The sequence below is a fragment of the Pristiophorus japonicus genome, chromosome 12 (assembly GCF_044704955.1).
Source record: "Pristiophorus japonicus isolate sPriJap1 chromosome 12, sPriJap1.hap1, whole genome shotgun sequence".
Taxonomy (NCBI): domain Eukaryota; kingdom Metazoa; phylum Chordata; class Chondrichthyes; family Pristiophoridae; genus Pristiophorus; species Pristiophorus japonicus.
In genome coordinates, this window is record NC_091988.1 from 120,134,767 (window position 1) to 120,147,004 (window position 12,238).

Below are 12,238 nucleotides of genomic sequence, written 5' to 3' on the forward strand. Positions count from 1 at the left end.
AGCAAGTGAATGATCGCATTCACTCAGAAAGGGAATGATGCCAATCACTCAGCAAGGGAATGATTCCAATCACTCAGCAAGGGAATGATCACAATCTCTCAGCAAGTGAATGATCCCCATCACTCAGCAAGGGAATGGTTCCAATCACTCAGCAAGGGAATGATCTCAATCACTCATCAAGGGAATTATCACAATCACTCAGCAAGTGAATGATCCCCATCACTCGGCAAGAGAATGATCCCAATCACTCAGCAAGCGAGTGATCCCAATCACTCGGCAAGGGAGTGATCCCAATCATTCAGCAGGGGCATGATCCCAATCACTCGGCAAGAGAATGATCTCAATCACTCGGCAGGGGAATGATCCTAATCACTCGGCAGGTGAATGATCTCAATCAATCAGCAAGGAAATGATCCCAATCGCTCAGCAAGGGAATGATCCCAATTACTCTGCAAGGGAATGATTTCAATCACTCAGCAAGAGAATGATCCCAATCACTCAGCAAGGGAATGATCACAATTACTCAGCAAGTGAATGATCCCAATCACTCAGCAAGGGAATGATCCCAATCACTCAGCAAGTGAGTGATCCCAATCACTCAGCAAGTGAATGATCGCATTTACTCAGAAAGGGAATGATGCCAATCACTCAGCAAGGGAATGATTCCAATCACTCAGCAAAGGAATGATCACAATCTCTCAGCAAGTGAATGATCCCCATCACTCAGCAAGGGAATGATCTCAATCACTCAGCAAGGGAATGATCACAATCTCTCAGCAAGTGAATGATCCCCATCACTCAGCAAGGGAATGATTCCAATCACTCAGCAAGGGAATGATTCCAATCACTCAGCAAGGGAGTGATCCCAAACAGAAAGCAGGGGCATGATCCCAATCTCTCGGCAAGGGAATGATCTCAACACTCGGCAGGGGAATGATCCCAATCACTCAGCAAGGGAATGATCCCAATCGCTCAGCAAGAGTCTGATCCCAAGCACTCAGCAAGCGAGTGATCCAAATCACTCAGCAAGGGAGTGATTCCAATCACTCAGGAGGGGCATGATACCAATCTCTTGGCAAGGGAATGATCCCAATCACTCGGAAAGGGAATGATCCCAATCACTCAGCAAGGGAATGATCCCAATCACTCGGAAAGGGAATGATCCCAATCACTCAGCAAGAGAATGATCCCAATCACTCAGCAAGTGAATGATCCCAATCACTCAGCAAGGGAATGATCGCAATCACTCGGCAAGTAAATGATCCCAATCACTCAGCAAGTGAATGATCCCAATCACTCAGCAAGGGAATCATCGCAATCACTCAGCAAGGGAATGATTCCAATCACTCAGCAAGAGAATGATCGCAATCACTCGGCAAGTAAATGATCCCAATCACTCATCAAGTGAATGATCCCAATAACTCATCAAGGGAATGATCGCATTAACTCAGAAAGGGAATGATGCCAATCACTCAGCAAGGGAATGGTTCCAATCACTCAGCAAGGGAATGATCTCAATCACTCATCAAGGGAATTATCACAATCACTCAGCAAGTGAATGATCCCCATCACTCAGCAAGGGAATGATCTCAATCACTCATCAAGGGAATTATCACAATCACTCAGCAAGTGAATGATCCCCATCACTCAGCAAGGGAATGCTCCCAATCACTCGGCAATTGAATGATCCCAATCACTCGGTCAGAGAATGATCCCAATCACTCAGAAAGCGAGTGATCCCAAATCACTCGGCAAGGGAGTGATCCCAATCATTCAGCAGGGGCATGATCCCAATCACTCGGCAAGAGAATGATCTCAATCACTCGGCAAGGGAATGATCCCAATCAATCAGCAAGTGAATGATCGCATTCACTCAGAAAGGGAATGATGCCAATCACTCAGCAAGGGAATGATTCCAATCACTCAGCAAGGGAATGATCGCAATCACTCGGCAAGTGAATGATCATAATCACTCAGCAAGGGAGTGATCCCAAACACTCAGCAGGGGCATGATCCCTATCTCTCGGCAAGAGAATGATCTCAATCACTCGGCAGGGGAATGATATTAATCACTCGGCAGGTGAATGATCCCAATCACTCAGCAAGGAATTGATTCCAATCACTCAGCAAGTGAATGATCCCAATCACTCAGCAAGGGAATGATCGCAATCACTCGGCAAGTAAATGATCCCAATCACTCAGCAAGTGAATGATCCCAATCACTCAGCAAGGGAATCATCGCAATCACTCAGCAAGGGAATGATTCCAATCACTCAGCAAGGGAATGGACCCAATCACTTAGCAAGGGAGTGATCACAATCACTCATCAAGTGAATGATCCCTATCACTCAGCAAGGGAGTGATCCCAATCACTCATCAAGTGAATGATCCCAATAACTCATCAAGGGAATGATCGCATTAACTCAGAAAGGGAATGATGCCAATCACTCAGCAAGGGAATGGTTCCAATCACTCAGCAAGGGAATGATCTCAATCACTCATCAAGGGAATTATCACAATCACTCAGCAAGTGAATGATCCCCATCACTCAGCAAGGGAATGATCTCAATCACTCATCAAGGGAATTATCACCATCACTCAGCAAGGGAATGATCCCAATCACTCGGCAATTGAATGATCCCAATCACTCGGCAAGAGAATGATCCCAATCACTCAGCAAGCGAGTGATCCCAATCACTCGGCAAGGGAGTGATCCCAATCATTCAGCAGGGGCATGATCCCAATCACTCGGCAAGAGAATGATCTCAATCACTCGGCAGGGGAATGATCCTAATCACTCGGCAGGTGAATGATCTCAATCAATCAGCAAGGAAATGATCTCAATCGCTCTGCAAGGGAATGATCCCAATCACTCTGCAAGGGAATGATTTCAATCACTCAGCAAGAGAATGATCCCAATCACTCAGCAAGGGAATGATCACAATTACTCAGCAAGTGAATGATCCCAATCACTCAGCAAGGGAATGATCATAATCACTCAGCAAATGAGTGATCCCAATCACTCAGCAAGTGAATGATCGCATTCACTCAGAAAGGGAATGATGCCAATCACTCAGCAAGGGAATGATTCCAATCACTCAGCAAGGGAATGATCACAATCTCTCAGCAAGTGAATGATCCCCATCACTCAGTAAGGGAATGGTTCCAATCACTAAGCAAGGGAATGATCTCAATCACTCATCAAGGGAATTATCACAATCACTCAGCAAGTGAATGATCCCCATCACTCGGCAAGAGAATGATCCCAATCACTCAGCAAGCGAGTGATCCCAATCACTCGGCAAGGGAGTGATCCCAATCATTCAGCAGGGGCATGATCCCAATCACTCGGCAAGAGAATGATCTCAATCACTCGGCAGGGGAATGATCCTAATCACTCGGCAGGTGAATGATCTCAATCAATCAGCAAGGAAATGATCCCAATCGCTCAGCAAGGGAATGATCCCAATCACTCTGCAAGGGAATGATTTCAATCACTCAGCAAGAGAATGATCCCAATCACTCAGCAAGGGAATGATCACAATTACTCAGCAAGTGAATGATCCCAATCACTCAGCAAGGGAATGATCCCAATCACTCAGCAAGTGAGTGATCCCAATCACTCAGCAAGTGAATGATCGCATTCACTCAGAAAGGGAATGATGCCAATCACTCAGCAAGGGAATGATTCCAATCACTCAGCAAAGGAATGATCACAATCTCTCAGCAAGTGAATGATCCCCATCACTCAGCAAGGGAATGGTTCCAATCACTCAGCAAGGGAATGATCACAATCTCTCAGCAAGGGAATGATCCCCATCACTCAGCAAGGGAATGATTCCAATCACTCAGCAAGGGAATGATTCCAATCACTCAGCAAGGGAGTGATCCCAAACAGAAAGCAGGGGCATGATCCCAAACTCTCGGCAAGGGAATGATCTCAACACTCGGCAGGGGAATGATCCCAATCACTCAGCAAGGGAATGATCTCAATCGCTCAGCAAGAGTATGATCCCAAGCACTCAGCAAGCGAGTGATCCAAATCACTCAGCAAGGGAGTGATTCCAATCACTCAGGAGGGGCATGATACCAATCTCTTGGCAAGGGAATGATCCCAATCACTCGGAAAGGGAATGATCCCAATCACTCAGCAAGGGAATGATCCCAATCACTCGGAAAGGGAATGATCCCAATCACTCAGCAAGAGAATGATCCCAATCACTCAGCAAGTGAATGATCCCAATCACTCAGCAAGGGAATGATCGCAATCACTCGGCAAGTAAATGATCCCAATCACTCAGCAAGTGAATGATCCCAATCACTCAGCAAGGGAATCATCGCAATCACTCAGCAAGGGAATGATTCCAATCACTCAGCAAGGGAATGGACCCAATCACTTAGCAAGGGAGTGAACACAATCACTCATCAAGTGAATGATCCCTATCACTCAGCAAGGGAGTGATCCCAATCACTCATCAAGTGAATGATCCCAATAACTCATCAAGGGAATGATCGCATTAACTCAGAAAGGGAATGATGCCAATCACTCAGCAAGGGAATGGTTCCAATCACTCAGCAAGGGAATGATCTCAATCACTCATCAAGGGAATTATCACAATCACTCAGCAAGTGAATGATCCCCATCACTCAGCAAGCGAATGCTCCCAATCACTCGGCAATTGAATGATCCCAATCACTCGGTAAGAGAATGATCCCAATCACTCAGAAAGCGAGTGATCCCAAATCACTCGGCAAGGGAGTGATCCCAATCATTCAGCAGGGGCATGATCCCAATCACTCGGCAAGAGAATGATCTCAATCACTCGGCAAGGGAATGATCCCAATCACTCAGCAAGTGAATGATCGCATTCACTCAGAAAGGGAATGATGCCAATCACTCAGCAAGGGAATGATTCCAATCACTCAGCAAGGGAATGATCGCAATCACTCGGCAAGTGAATGATCATAATCACTCAGCAAGGGAGTGATCCCAAACACTCAGCAGGGGCATGATCCCAATCTCTCGGCAAGAGAATGATCTCAATCACTCGGCAGGGGAATGATATTAATCACTCGGCAGGTGAATGATCCCAATCACTCAGCAAGGAATTGATCCCAATCACTCAGCAAGTGAATGATCCCAATCACTCAGCAAGGGAATGATCGCAATCACTCGGCAAGTAAATGATCCCAATCACTCAGCAAGTGAATGATCCCAATCACTCAGCAAGGGAATCATCGCAATCACTCAGCAAGGGAATGATTCCAATCACTCAGCAAGGGAATGGACCCAATCACTTAGCAAGGGAGTGATCACAATCATTCATCAAGTGAATGATCCCTATCACTCAGCAAGGGAGTGATCCCAATCACTCATCAAGTGAATGATCCCAATAACTCATCAAGGGAATGATCGCATTAACTCAGAAAGGGAATGATGCCAATCACTCAGCAAGGGAATGGTTCCAATCACTCAGCAAGGGAATGATCTCAATCACTCATCAAGGGAATTATCACAATCACTCAGCAAGTGAATGATCCCCATCACTCAGCAAGGGAATGATCTCAATCACTCATCAAGGGAATTATCACTATCACTCAGCAAGTGAATGATCCCCATCACTCAGCAAGGGAATGATCCCAATCACTCGGCAATTGAATGATCCCAATCACTCGGCAAGAGAATGATCCCAATCACTCGGCAGGGGAATGATCCTAATCACTCGGCAGGTGAATGATCTCAATCAATCAGCAAGGAAATGATCCCAATCGCTCTGCAAGGGAATGATCCCAATCACTCTGCAAGGGAATGATTTCAATCACTCAGCAAGAGAATGATCCCAATCACTCAGCAAGGGAATGATCACAATTACTCAGCAAGTGAATGATCCCAATCACTCAGCAAGGGAATGATCATAATCACTCAGCAAATGAGTGATCCCAATCACTCAGCAAGTGAATGATCGCATTCACTCAGAAAGGGAATGATGCCAATCACTCAGCAAGGGAATGATTCCAATCACTCAGCAAGGGAATGATCACAATCTCTCAGCAAGTGAATGATCCCCCTCACTCAGCAAGGGAATGGTTCCAATCACTCAGCAAGGGAATGATCTCAATCACTCATCAAGGGAATTATCACAATCACTCAGCAAGTGAATGATCCCCATCACTCGGCAAGGGACTGATCCCAATCATTCAGCAGGGGCATGATCCCAATCACTCGGCAAGAGAATGATCTCAATCACTCGGCAGGGGAATGATCCTAATCACTCGGCAGGTGAATGATCTCAATCAATCAGCAAGGAAATGATCCCAATCGCTCAGCAAGGGAATGATCCCAATCACTCTGCAAGGGAATGATTTCAATCACTCATCAAGGGAATTATCACAATCACTCAGCAAGGGAATGATCACTATCACTCAGCAAGTGAATGATCCCCATCACTCAGCAAGGGAATGATCCCAATCACTCGGCAATTGAATGATCCCAATCACTCGGCAAGAGAATGATCCCAATCACTCAGCAAGCGAGTGATCCCAATCACTCGGCAAGGGAGTGATCCCAATCATTCAGCAGGGGCATGATCCCAATCACTCGGCAAGAGAATGATCTCAATCACTCGGCAGGGGAATGATCCTAATCACTCGGCAGGTGAATGATCTCAATCAATCAGCAAGGAAATGATCCCAATCGCTCTGCAAGGGAATGATCCCAATCACTCTGCAAGGGAATGATTTCAATCACTCAGCAAGAGACTGATCCCAATCACTCAGCAAGGGAATGATCACAATTACTCAGCAAGTGAATGATCCCAATCACTCAGCAAGGGAATGATCATAATCACTCAGCAAATGAGTGATCCCAATCACTCAGCAAGTGAATGATCGCATTCACTCAGAAAGGGAATGATGCCAATCACTCAGCAAGGGAATGATTCCAATCACTCAGCAAGGGAATGATCACAATCTCTCAGCAAGTGAATGATCCCCATCACTCAGCAAGGGAATGGTTCCAATCACTCAGCAAGGGAATGATCTCAATCACTCATCAAGGGAATTATCACAATCACTCAGCAAGTGAATGATCCCCATCACTCGTCAAGAGAATGATCCCAATCACTCAGCAAGCGAGTGATCCCAATCACTCGGCAAGGGACTGATCCCAATCATTCAGCAGGGGCATGATCCCAATCACTCGGCAAGAGAATGATCTCAATCACTCGGCAGGGGAATGATCCTAATCACTCGGCAGGTGAATGATCTCAATCAATCAGCAAGGAAATGATCCCAATCGCTCAGCAAGGGAATGATCCCAATCACTCTGCAAGGGAATGATTTCAATCACTCAGCAAGAGAATGATCCCAATCACTCAGCAAGGGAATGATCACAATTACTCAGCAAGTGAATGATCCCAATCACTCAGCAAGGGAATGATCCCAATCACTCAGCAAGTGAGTGATCCCAATCACTCAGCAAGTGAATGATCGCATTCACTCAGAAAGGGAATGATGCCAATCACTCAGCAAGGGAATGATTCCAATCACTCAGCAAAGGAATGATAACAATCTCTCAGCAAGTGAATGATCCCCATCACTCAGCAAGGGAATGATCTCAATCACTCAGCAAGGGAATGATCACAATCTCTCAGCAAGTGAATGATCCCCATCACTCAGCAAGGGAATGATTCCAATCACTCAGCAAGGGAATGATTCCAATCACTCAGCAAGGGAGTGATCCCAAACAGAAAGCAGGGGCATGATCCCAATCTCTCGGCAAGGGAATGATCTCAACACTCGGCAGGGGAATGATCCCAATCACTCAGCAAGGGAATGATCCCAATCGCTCAGCAAGAGTATGATCCCAATCACTCAGCAAGCGAGTGATCCAAATCACTCAGCAAGGGAGTGATTCCAATTACTCAGGAGGGGCATGATACCAATCTCTTGGCAAGGGAATGATCCCAATCACTCGGAAAGGGAATGATCCCAATCACTCAGCAAGGGAATGATCCCAATCACTTGGAAAGGGAATGATCCCAATCACTCAGCAAGAGAATGATCCCAATCACTCAGCAAGGGAGTGATCGCAATCACTCAGCAAGGGAATGATCACAATTACTCAGCAAGGGAATGAACCCAATCACTCAGCAAGGGAGTGATCCCAATCACTCAGCAAGTGAATGATCGCTTTCACTCAGAAAGGGAATGAAGCCAATCACTCAGCAAGGGAATGATTCCAATCACTCAGCAAGTGAATGATCCCCATCAGTCAACAAGGGAATGATCCCAATCACTCGGCAAGAGAATGATACCAATCACTCAGCAAGGGAGTGATCCCAATCACTCAGCAAGGGAGTGATTCCAATCACTCAGGAGGGGCATGATACCAATCTCTTGGCAAGGGAATGATCCCAATCACTCGGAAAGGGAATGATCCCAATCACTCAGCAAGGGAATGATCCCAATCACTCAGCAAGTGAATGATCCCAATCACTCAGCAAGGGAATGATCATAATCACTCAGCAAATGAGTGATCCCAATCACTCAGCAAGTGAATGATCGCATTCACTCAGAAAGGGAATGAAGCCAATCACTCAGCAAGGGAATGATTCCAATCACTCAGCAAGGGAATGATCACAATCTCTCAGCAAGTGAATGATCCCCATCACTCAGCAAGGGAATGGTTCCAATCACTCAGCAAGGGAATGATCTCAATCACTCATCAAGGGAATTATCACAATCACTCAGCAAGTGAATGATCCCCATCACTCGGCAAGAGAATGATCCCAATCACTCAGCAAGCGAGTGATCCCAATCACTCGGCAAGGGAGTGATCCCAATCATTCAGCAGGGGCATGATCCCAATCACTCGGCAAGAGAATGATCTCAATCACTCTGCAGGGGAATGATCCTAATCACTCGGCAGGTGAATGATCTCAATCAATCAGCAAGGAAATGATCCCAATCGCTCAGCAAGGGAATGATCCCAATCACTCTGCAAGGGAATGATTTAAATCACTCAGCAAGAGAATGATCCCAATCACTCAGCAAGGGAATGATCACAATTACTCAGCAAGTGAATGATCCCAATCACTCAGCAAGGGAATGATCCCAATCACTCAGCAAGTGAGTGATCCCAATCACTCAGCAAGTGAATGATCGCATTCACTCAGAAAGGGAATGATGCCAATCACTCAGCAAGGGAATGATTCCAATCACTCAGCAAAGGAATGATCACAATCTCTCAGCAAGTGAATGATCCCCATCACTCAGCAAGGGAATGATCTCAATCACTCAGCAAGGGAATGATCACAATCTCTCAGCAAGGGAATGATCCCCATCACTCAGCAAGGGAATGATTCCAATCACTCAGCAAGGGAATGATTCCAATCACTCAGCAAGGGAGTGATCCCAAACAGAAAGCAGGGGCATGATCCCAATCTCTCGGCAAGGGAATGATCTCAACACTCGGCAGGGGAATGATCCCAATCACTCAGCAAGGGAATGATCCCAATCGCTCAGCAAGAGTATGATCCCAAGCACTCAGCAAGCGAGTGATCCAAATCACTCAGCAAGGGAGTGATTCCAATCACTCAGGAGGGGCATGATACCAATCTCTTGGCAAGGGAATGATCCCAATCACTCGGAAAGGGAATAATCCCAATCACTCAGCAAGGGAATGATCCCAATCACTCGGAAAGGGAATGATCCCAATCACTCAGCAAGAGAATGATCCCAATCACTCAGCAAGTGAATGATCCCAATCACTCAGCAAGGGAATGATCGCAATCACTCGGCAAGTAAATGATCCCAATCACTCAATAAGTGAATGATCCCAATCACTCAGCAAGGGAATGATTACAATCACTCAGCAAGGGAATGGACCCAATCACTTAGCAAGGGAGTGATCCCAATCACTCATCAAGTGAATGATCCCAATAACTCATCAAGGGAATGATCTCAATCAATCAGCAAGGAAATGATCCCAATCGCTCAGCAAGGGAATGATCCCAATCACTCTGCAAGGGAATGATTTAAATCACTCAGCAAGAGAATGATCCCAATCACTCAGCAAGGGAATGATCACAATTACTCAGCAAGTGAATGATCCCAATCACTCAGCAAGGGAATGATCCCAATCACTCAGCAAGTGAGTGATCCCAATCACTCAGCAAGTGAATGATCGCATTCACTCAGAAAGGGAATGATGCCAATCACTCAGCAAGGGAATGATTCCAATCACTCAGCAAAGGAATGATCACAATCTCTCAGCAAGTGAATGATCCCCATCACTCAGCAAGGGAATGATCTCAATCACTCAGCAAGGGAATGATCACAATCTCTCAGCAAGGGAATGATCCCCATCACTCAGCAAGGGAATGATTCCAATCACTCAGCAAGGGAATGATTCCAATCACTCAGCAAGGGAGTGATCCCAAACAGAAAGCAGGGGCATGATCCCAATCTCTCGGCAAGGGAATGATCTCAACACTCGGCAGGGGAATGATCCCAATCACTCAGCAAGGGAATGATCCCAATCGCTCAGCAAGAGTATGATCCCAAGCACTCAGCAAGCGAGTGATCCAAATCACTCAGCAAGGGAGTGATTCCAATCACTCAGGAGGGGCATGATACCAATCTCTTGGCAAGGGAATGATCCCAATCACTCGGAAAGGGAATGATCCCAATCACTCAGCAAGGGAATGATCCCAATCACTCGGAAAGGGAATGATCCCAATCACTCAGCAAGAGAATGATCCCAATCACTCAGCAAGTGAATGATCCCAATCACTCAGCAAGGGAATGATCGCAATCACTCGGCAAGTAAATGATCCCAATCACTCAGCAAGTGAATGATCCCAATCACTCAGCAAGGGAATCATCGCAATCACTCAGCAAGGGAATGATTCCAATCACTCAGCAAGGGAATGGACCCAATCACTTAGCAAGGGAGTGAACACAATCACTCATCAAGTGAATGATCCCTATCACTCAGCAAGGGAGTGATCCCAATCACTCATCAAGTGAATGATCCCAATAACTCATCAAGGGAATGATCGCATTAACTCAGAAAGGGAATGATGCCAATCACTCAGCAAGGGAATGGTTCCAATCACTCAGCAAGGGAATGATCTCAATCACTCATCAAGGGAATTATCACAATCACTCAGCAAGTGAATGATCCCCATCACTCAGCAAGGGAATGATCTCAATCACTCATCAAGGGAATTATCACAATCACTCAGCAAGTGAATGATCCCCATCACTCAGCAAGGGAATGATCCCAATCACTCGGCAATTGAATGATCCCAATCACTCGGCAAGAGAATGATCCCAATCACTCAGCAAGCGAGTGATCCCAATCATTCAGCAGGGGCATGATCCCAATCACTCGGCAAGAGAATGATCTCAATCACTCGGCAGGGGAATGATCCTAATCACTCGGCAGGTGAATGATCTCAATCAATCAGCAAGGAAATGATCCCAATCGCTCTGCAAGGGAATGATCCCAATCACTCTGCAAGGGAATGATTTCAATCACTCAGCAAGAGAATGATCCCAATCACTCAGCAAGGGAATGATCCCTATCACTCAGCAAGGGAGTGATCCCAATCACTCATCAAGTGAATGATCCCAATAACTCATCAAGGGAATGATCGCATTAACTCAGAAAGGGAATGATGCCAATCACTCAGCAAGGGAATGGTTCCAATCACTCAGCAAGGGAATGATCTCAATCACTCATCAAGGGAATTATCACAATCACTCAGCAAGTGAATGATCCCCATCACTCAGCAAGCGAATGCTCCCAATCACTCGGCAATTGAATGATCCCAATCACTCGGTAAGAGAATGATCCCAATCACTCAGAAAGCGAGTGATCCCAAATCACTCGGCAAGGGAGTGATCCCAATCATTCAGCAGGGGCATGATCCCAATCACTCGGCAAGAGAATGATCTCAATCACTCGGCAAGGGAATGATCCCAATCACTCAGCAAGTGAATGATCGCATTCACTCAGAAAGGGAATGATGCCAATCACTCAGCAAGGGAATGATTCCAATCACTCAGCAAGGGAATGATCGCAATCACTCGGCAAGTGAATGATCATAATCACTCAGCAAGGGAGTGATCCCAAACACTCAGCAGGGGCATGATCCCAATCTCTCGGCAAGAGAATGATCTCAATCACTCGGCAGGGGAATGATATTAATCACTCGGCAGGTGAATGATC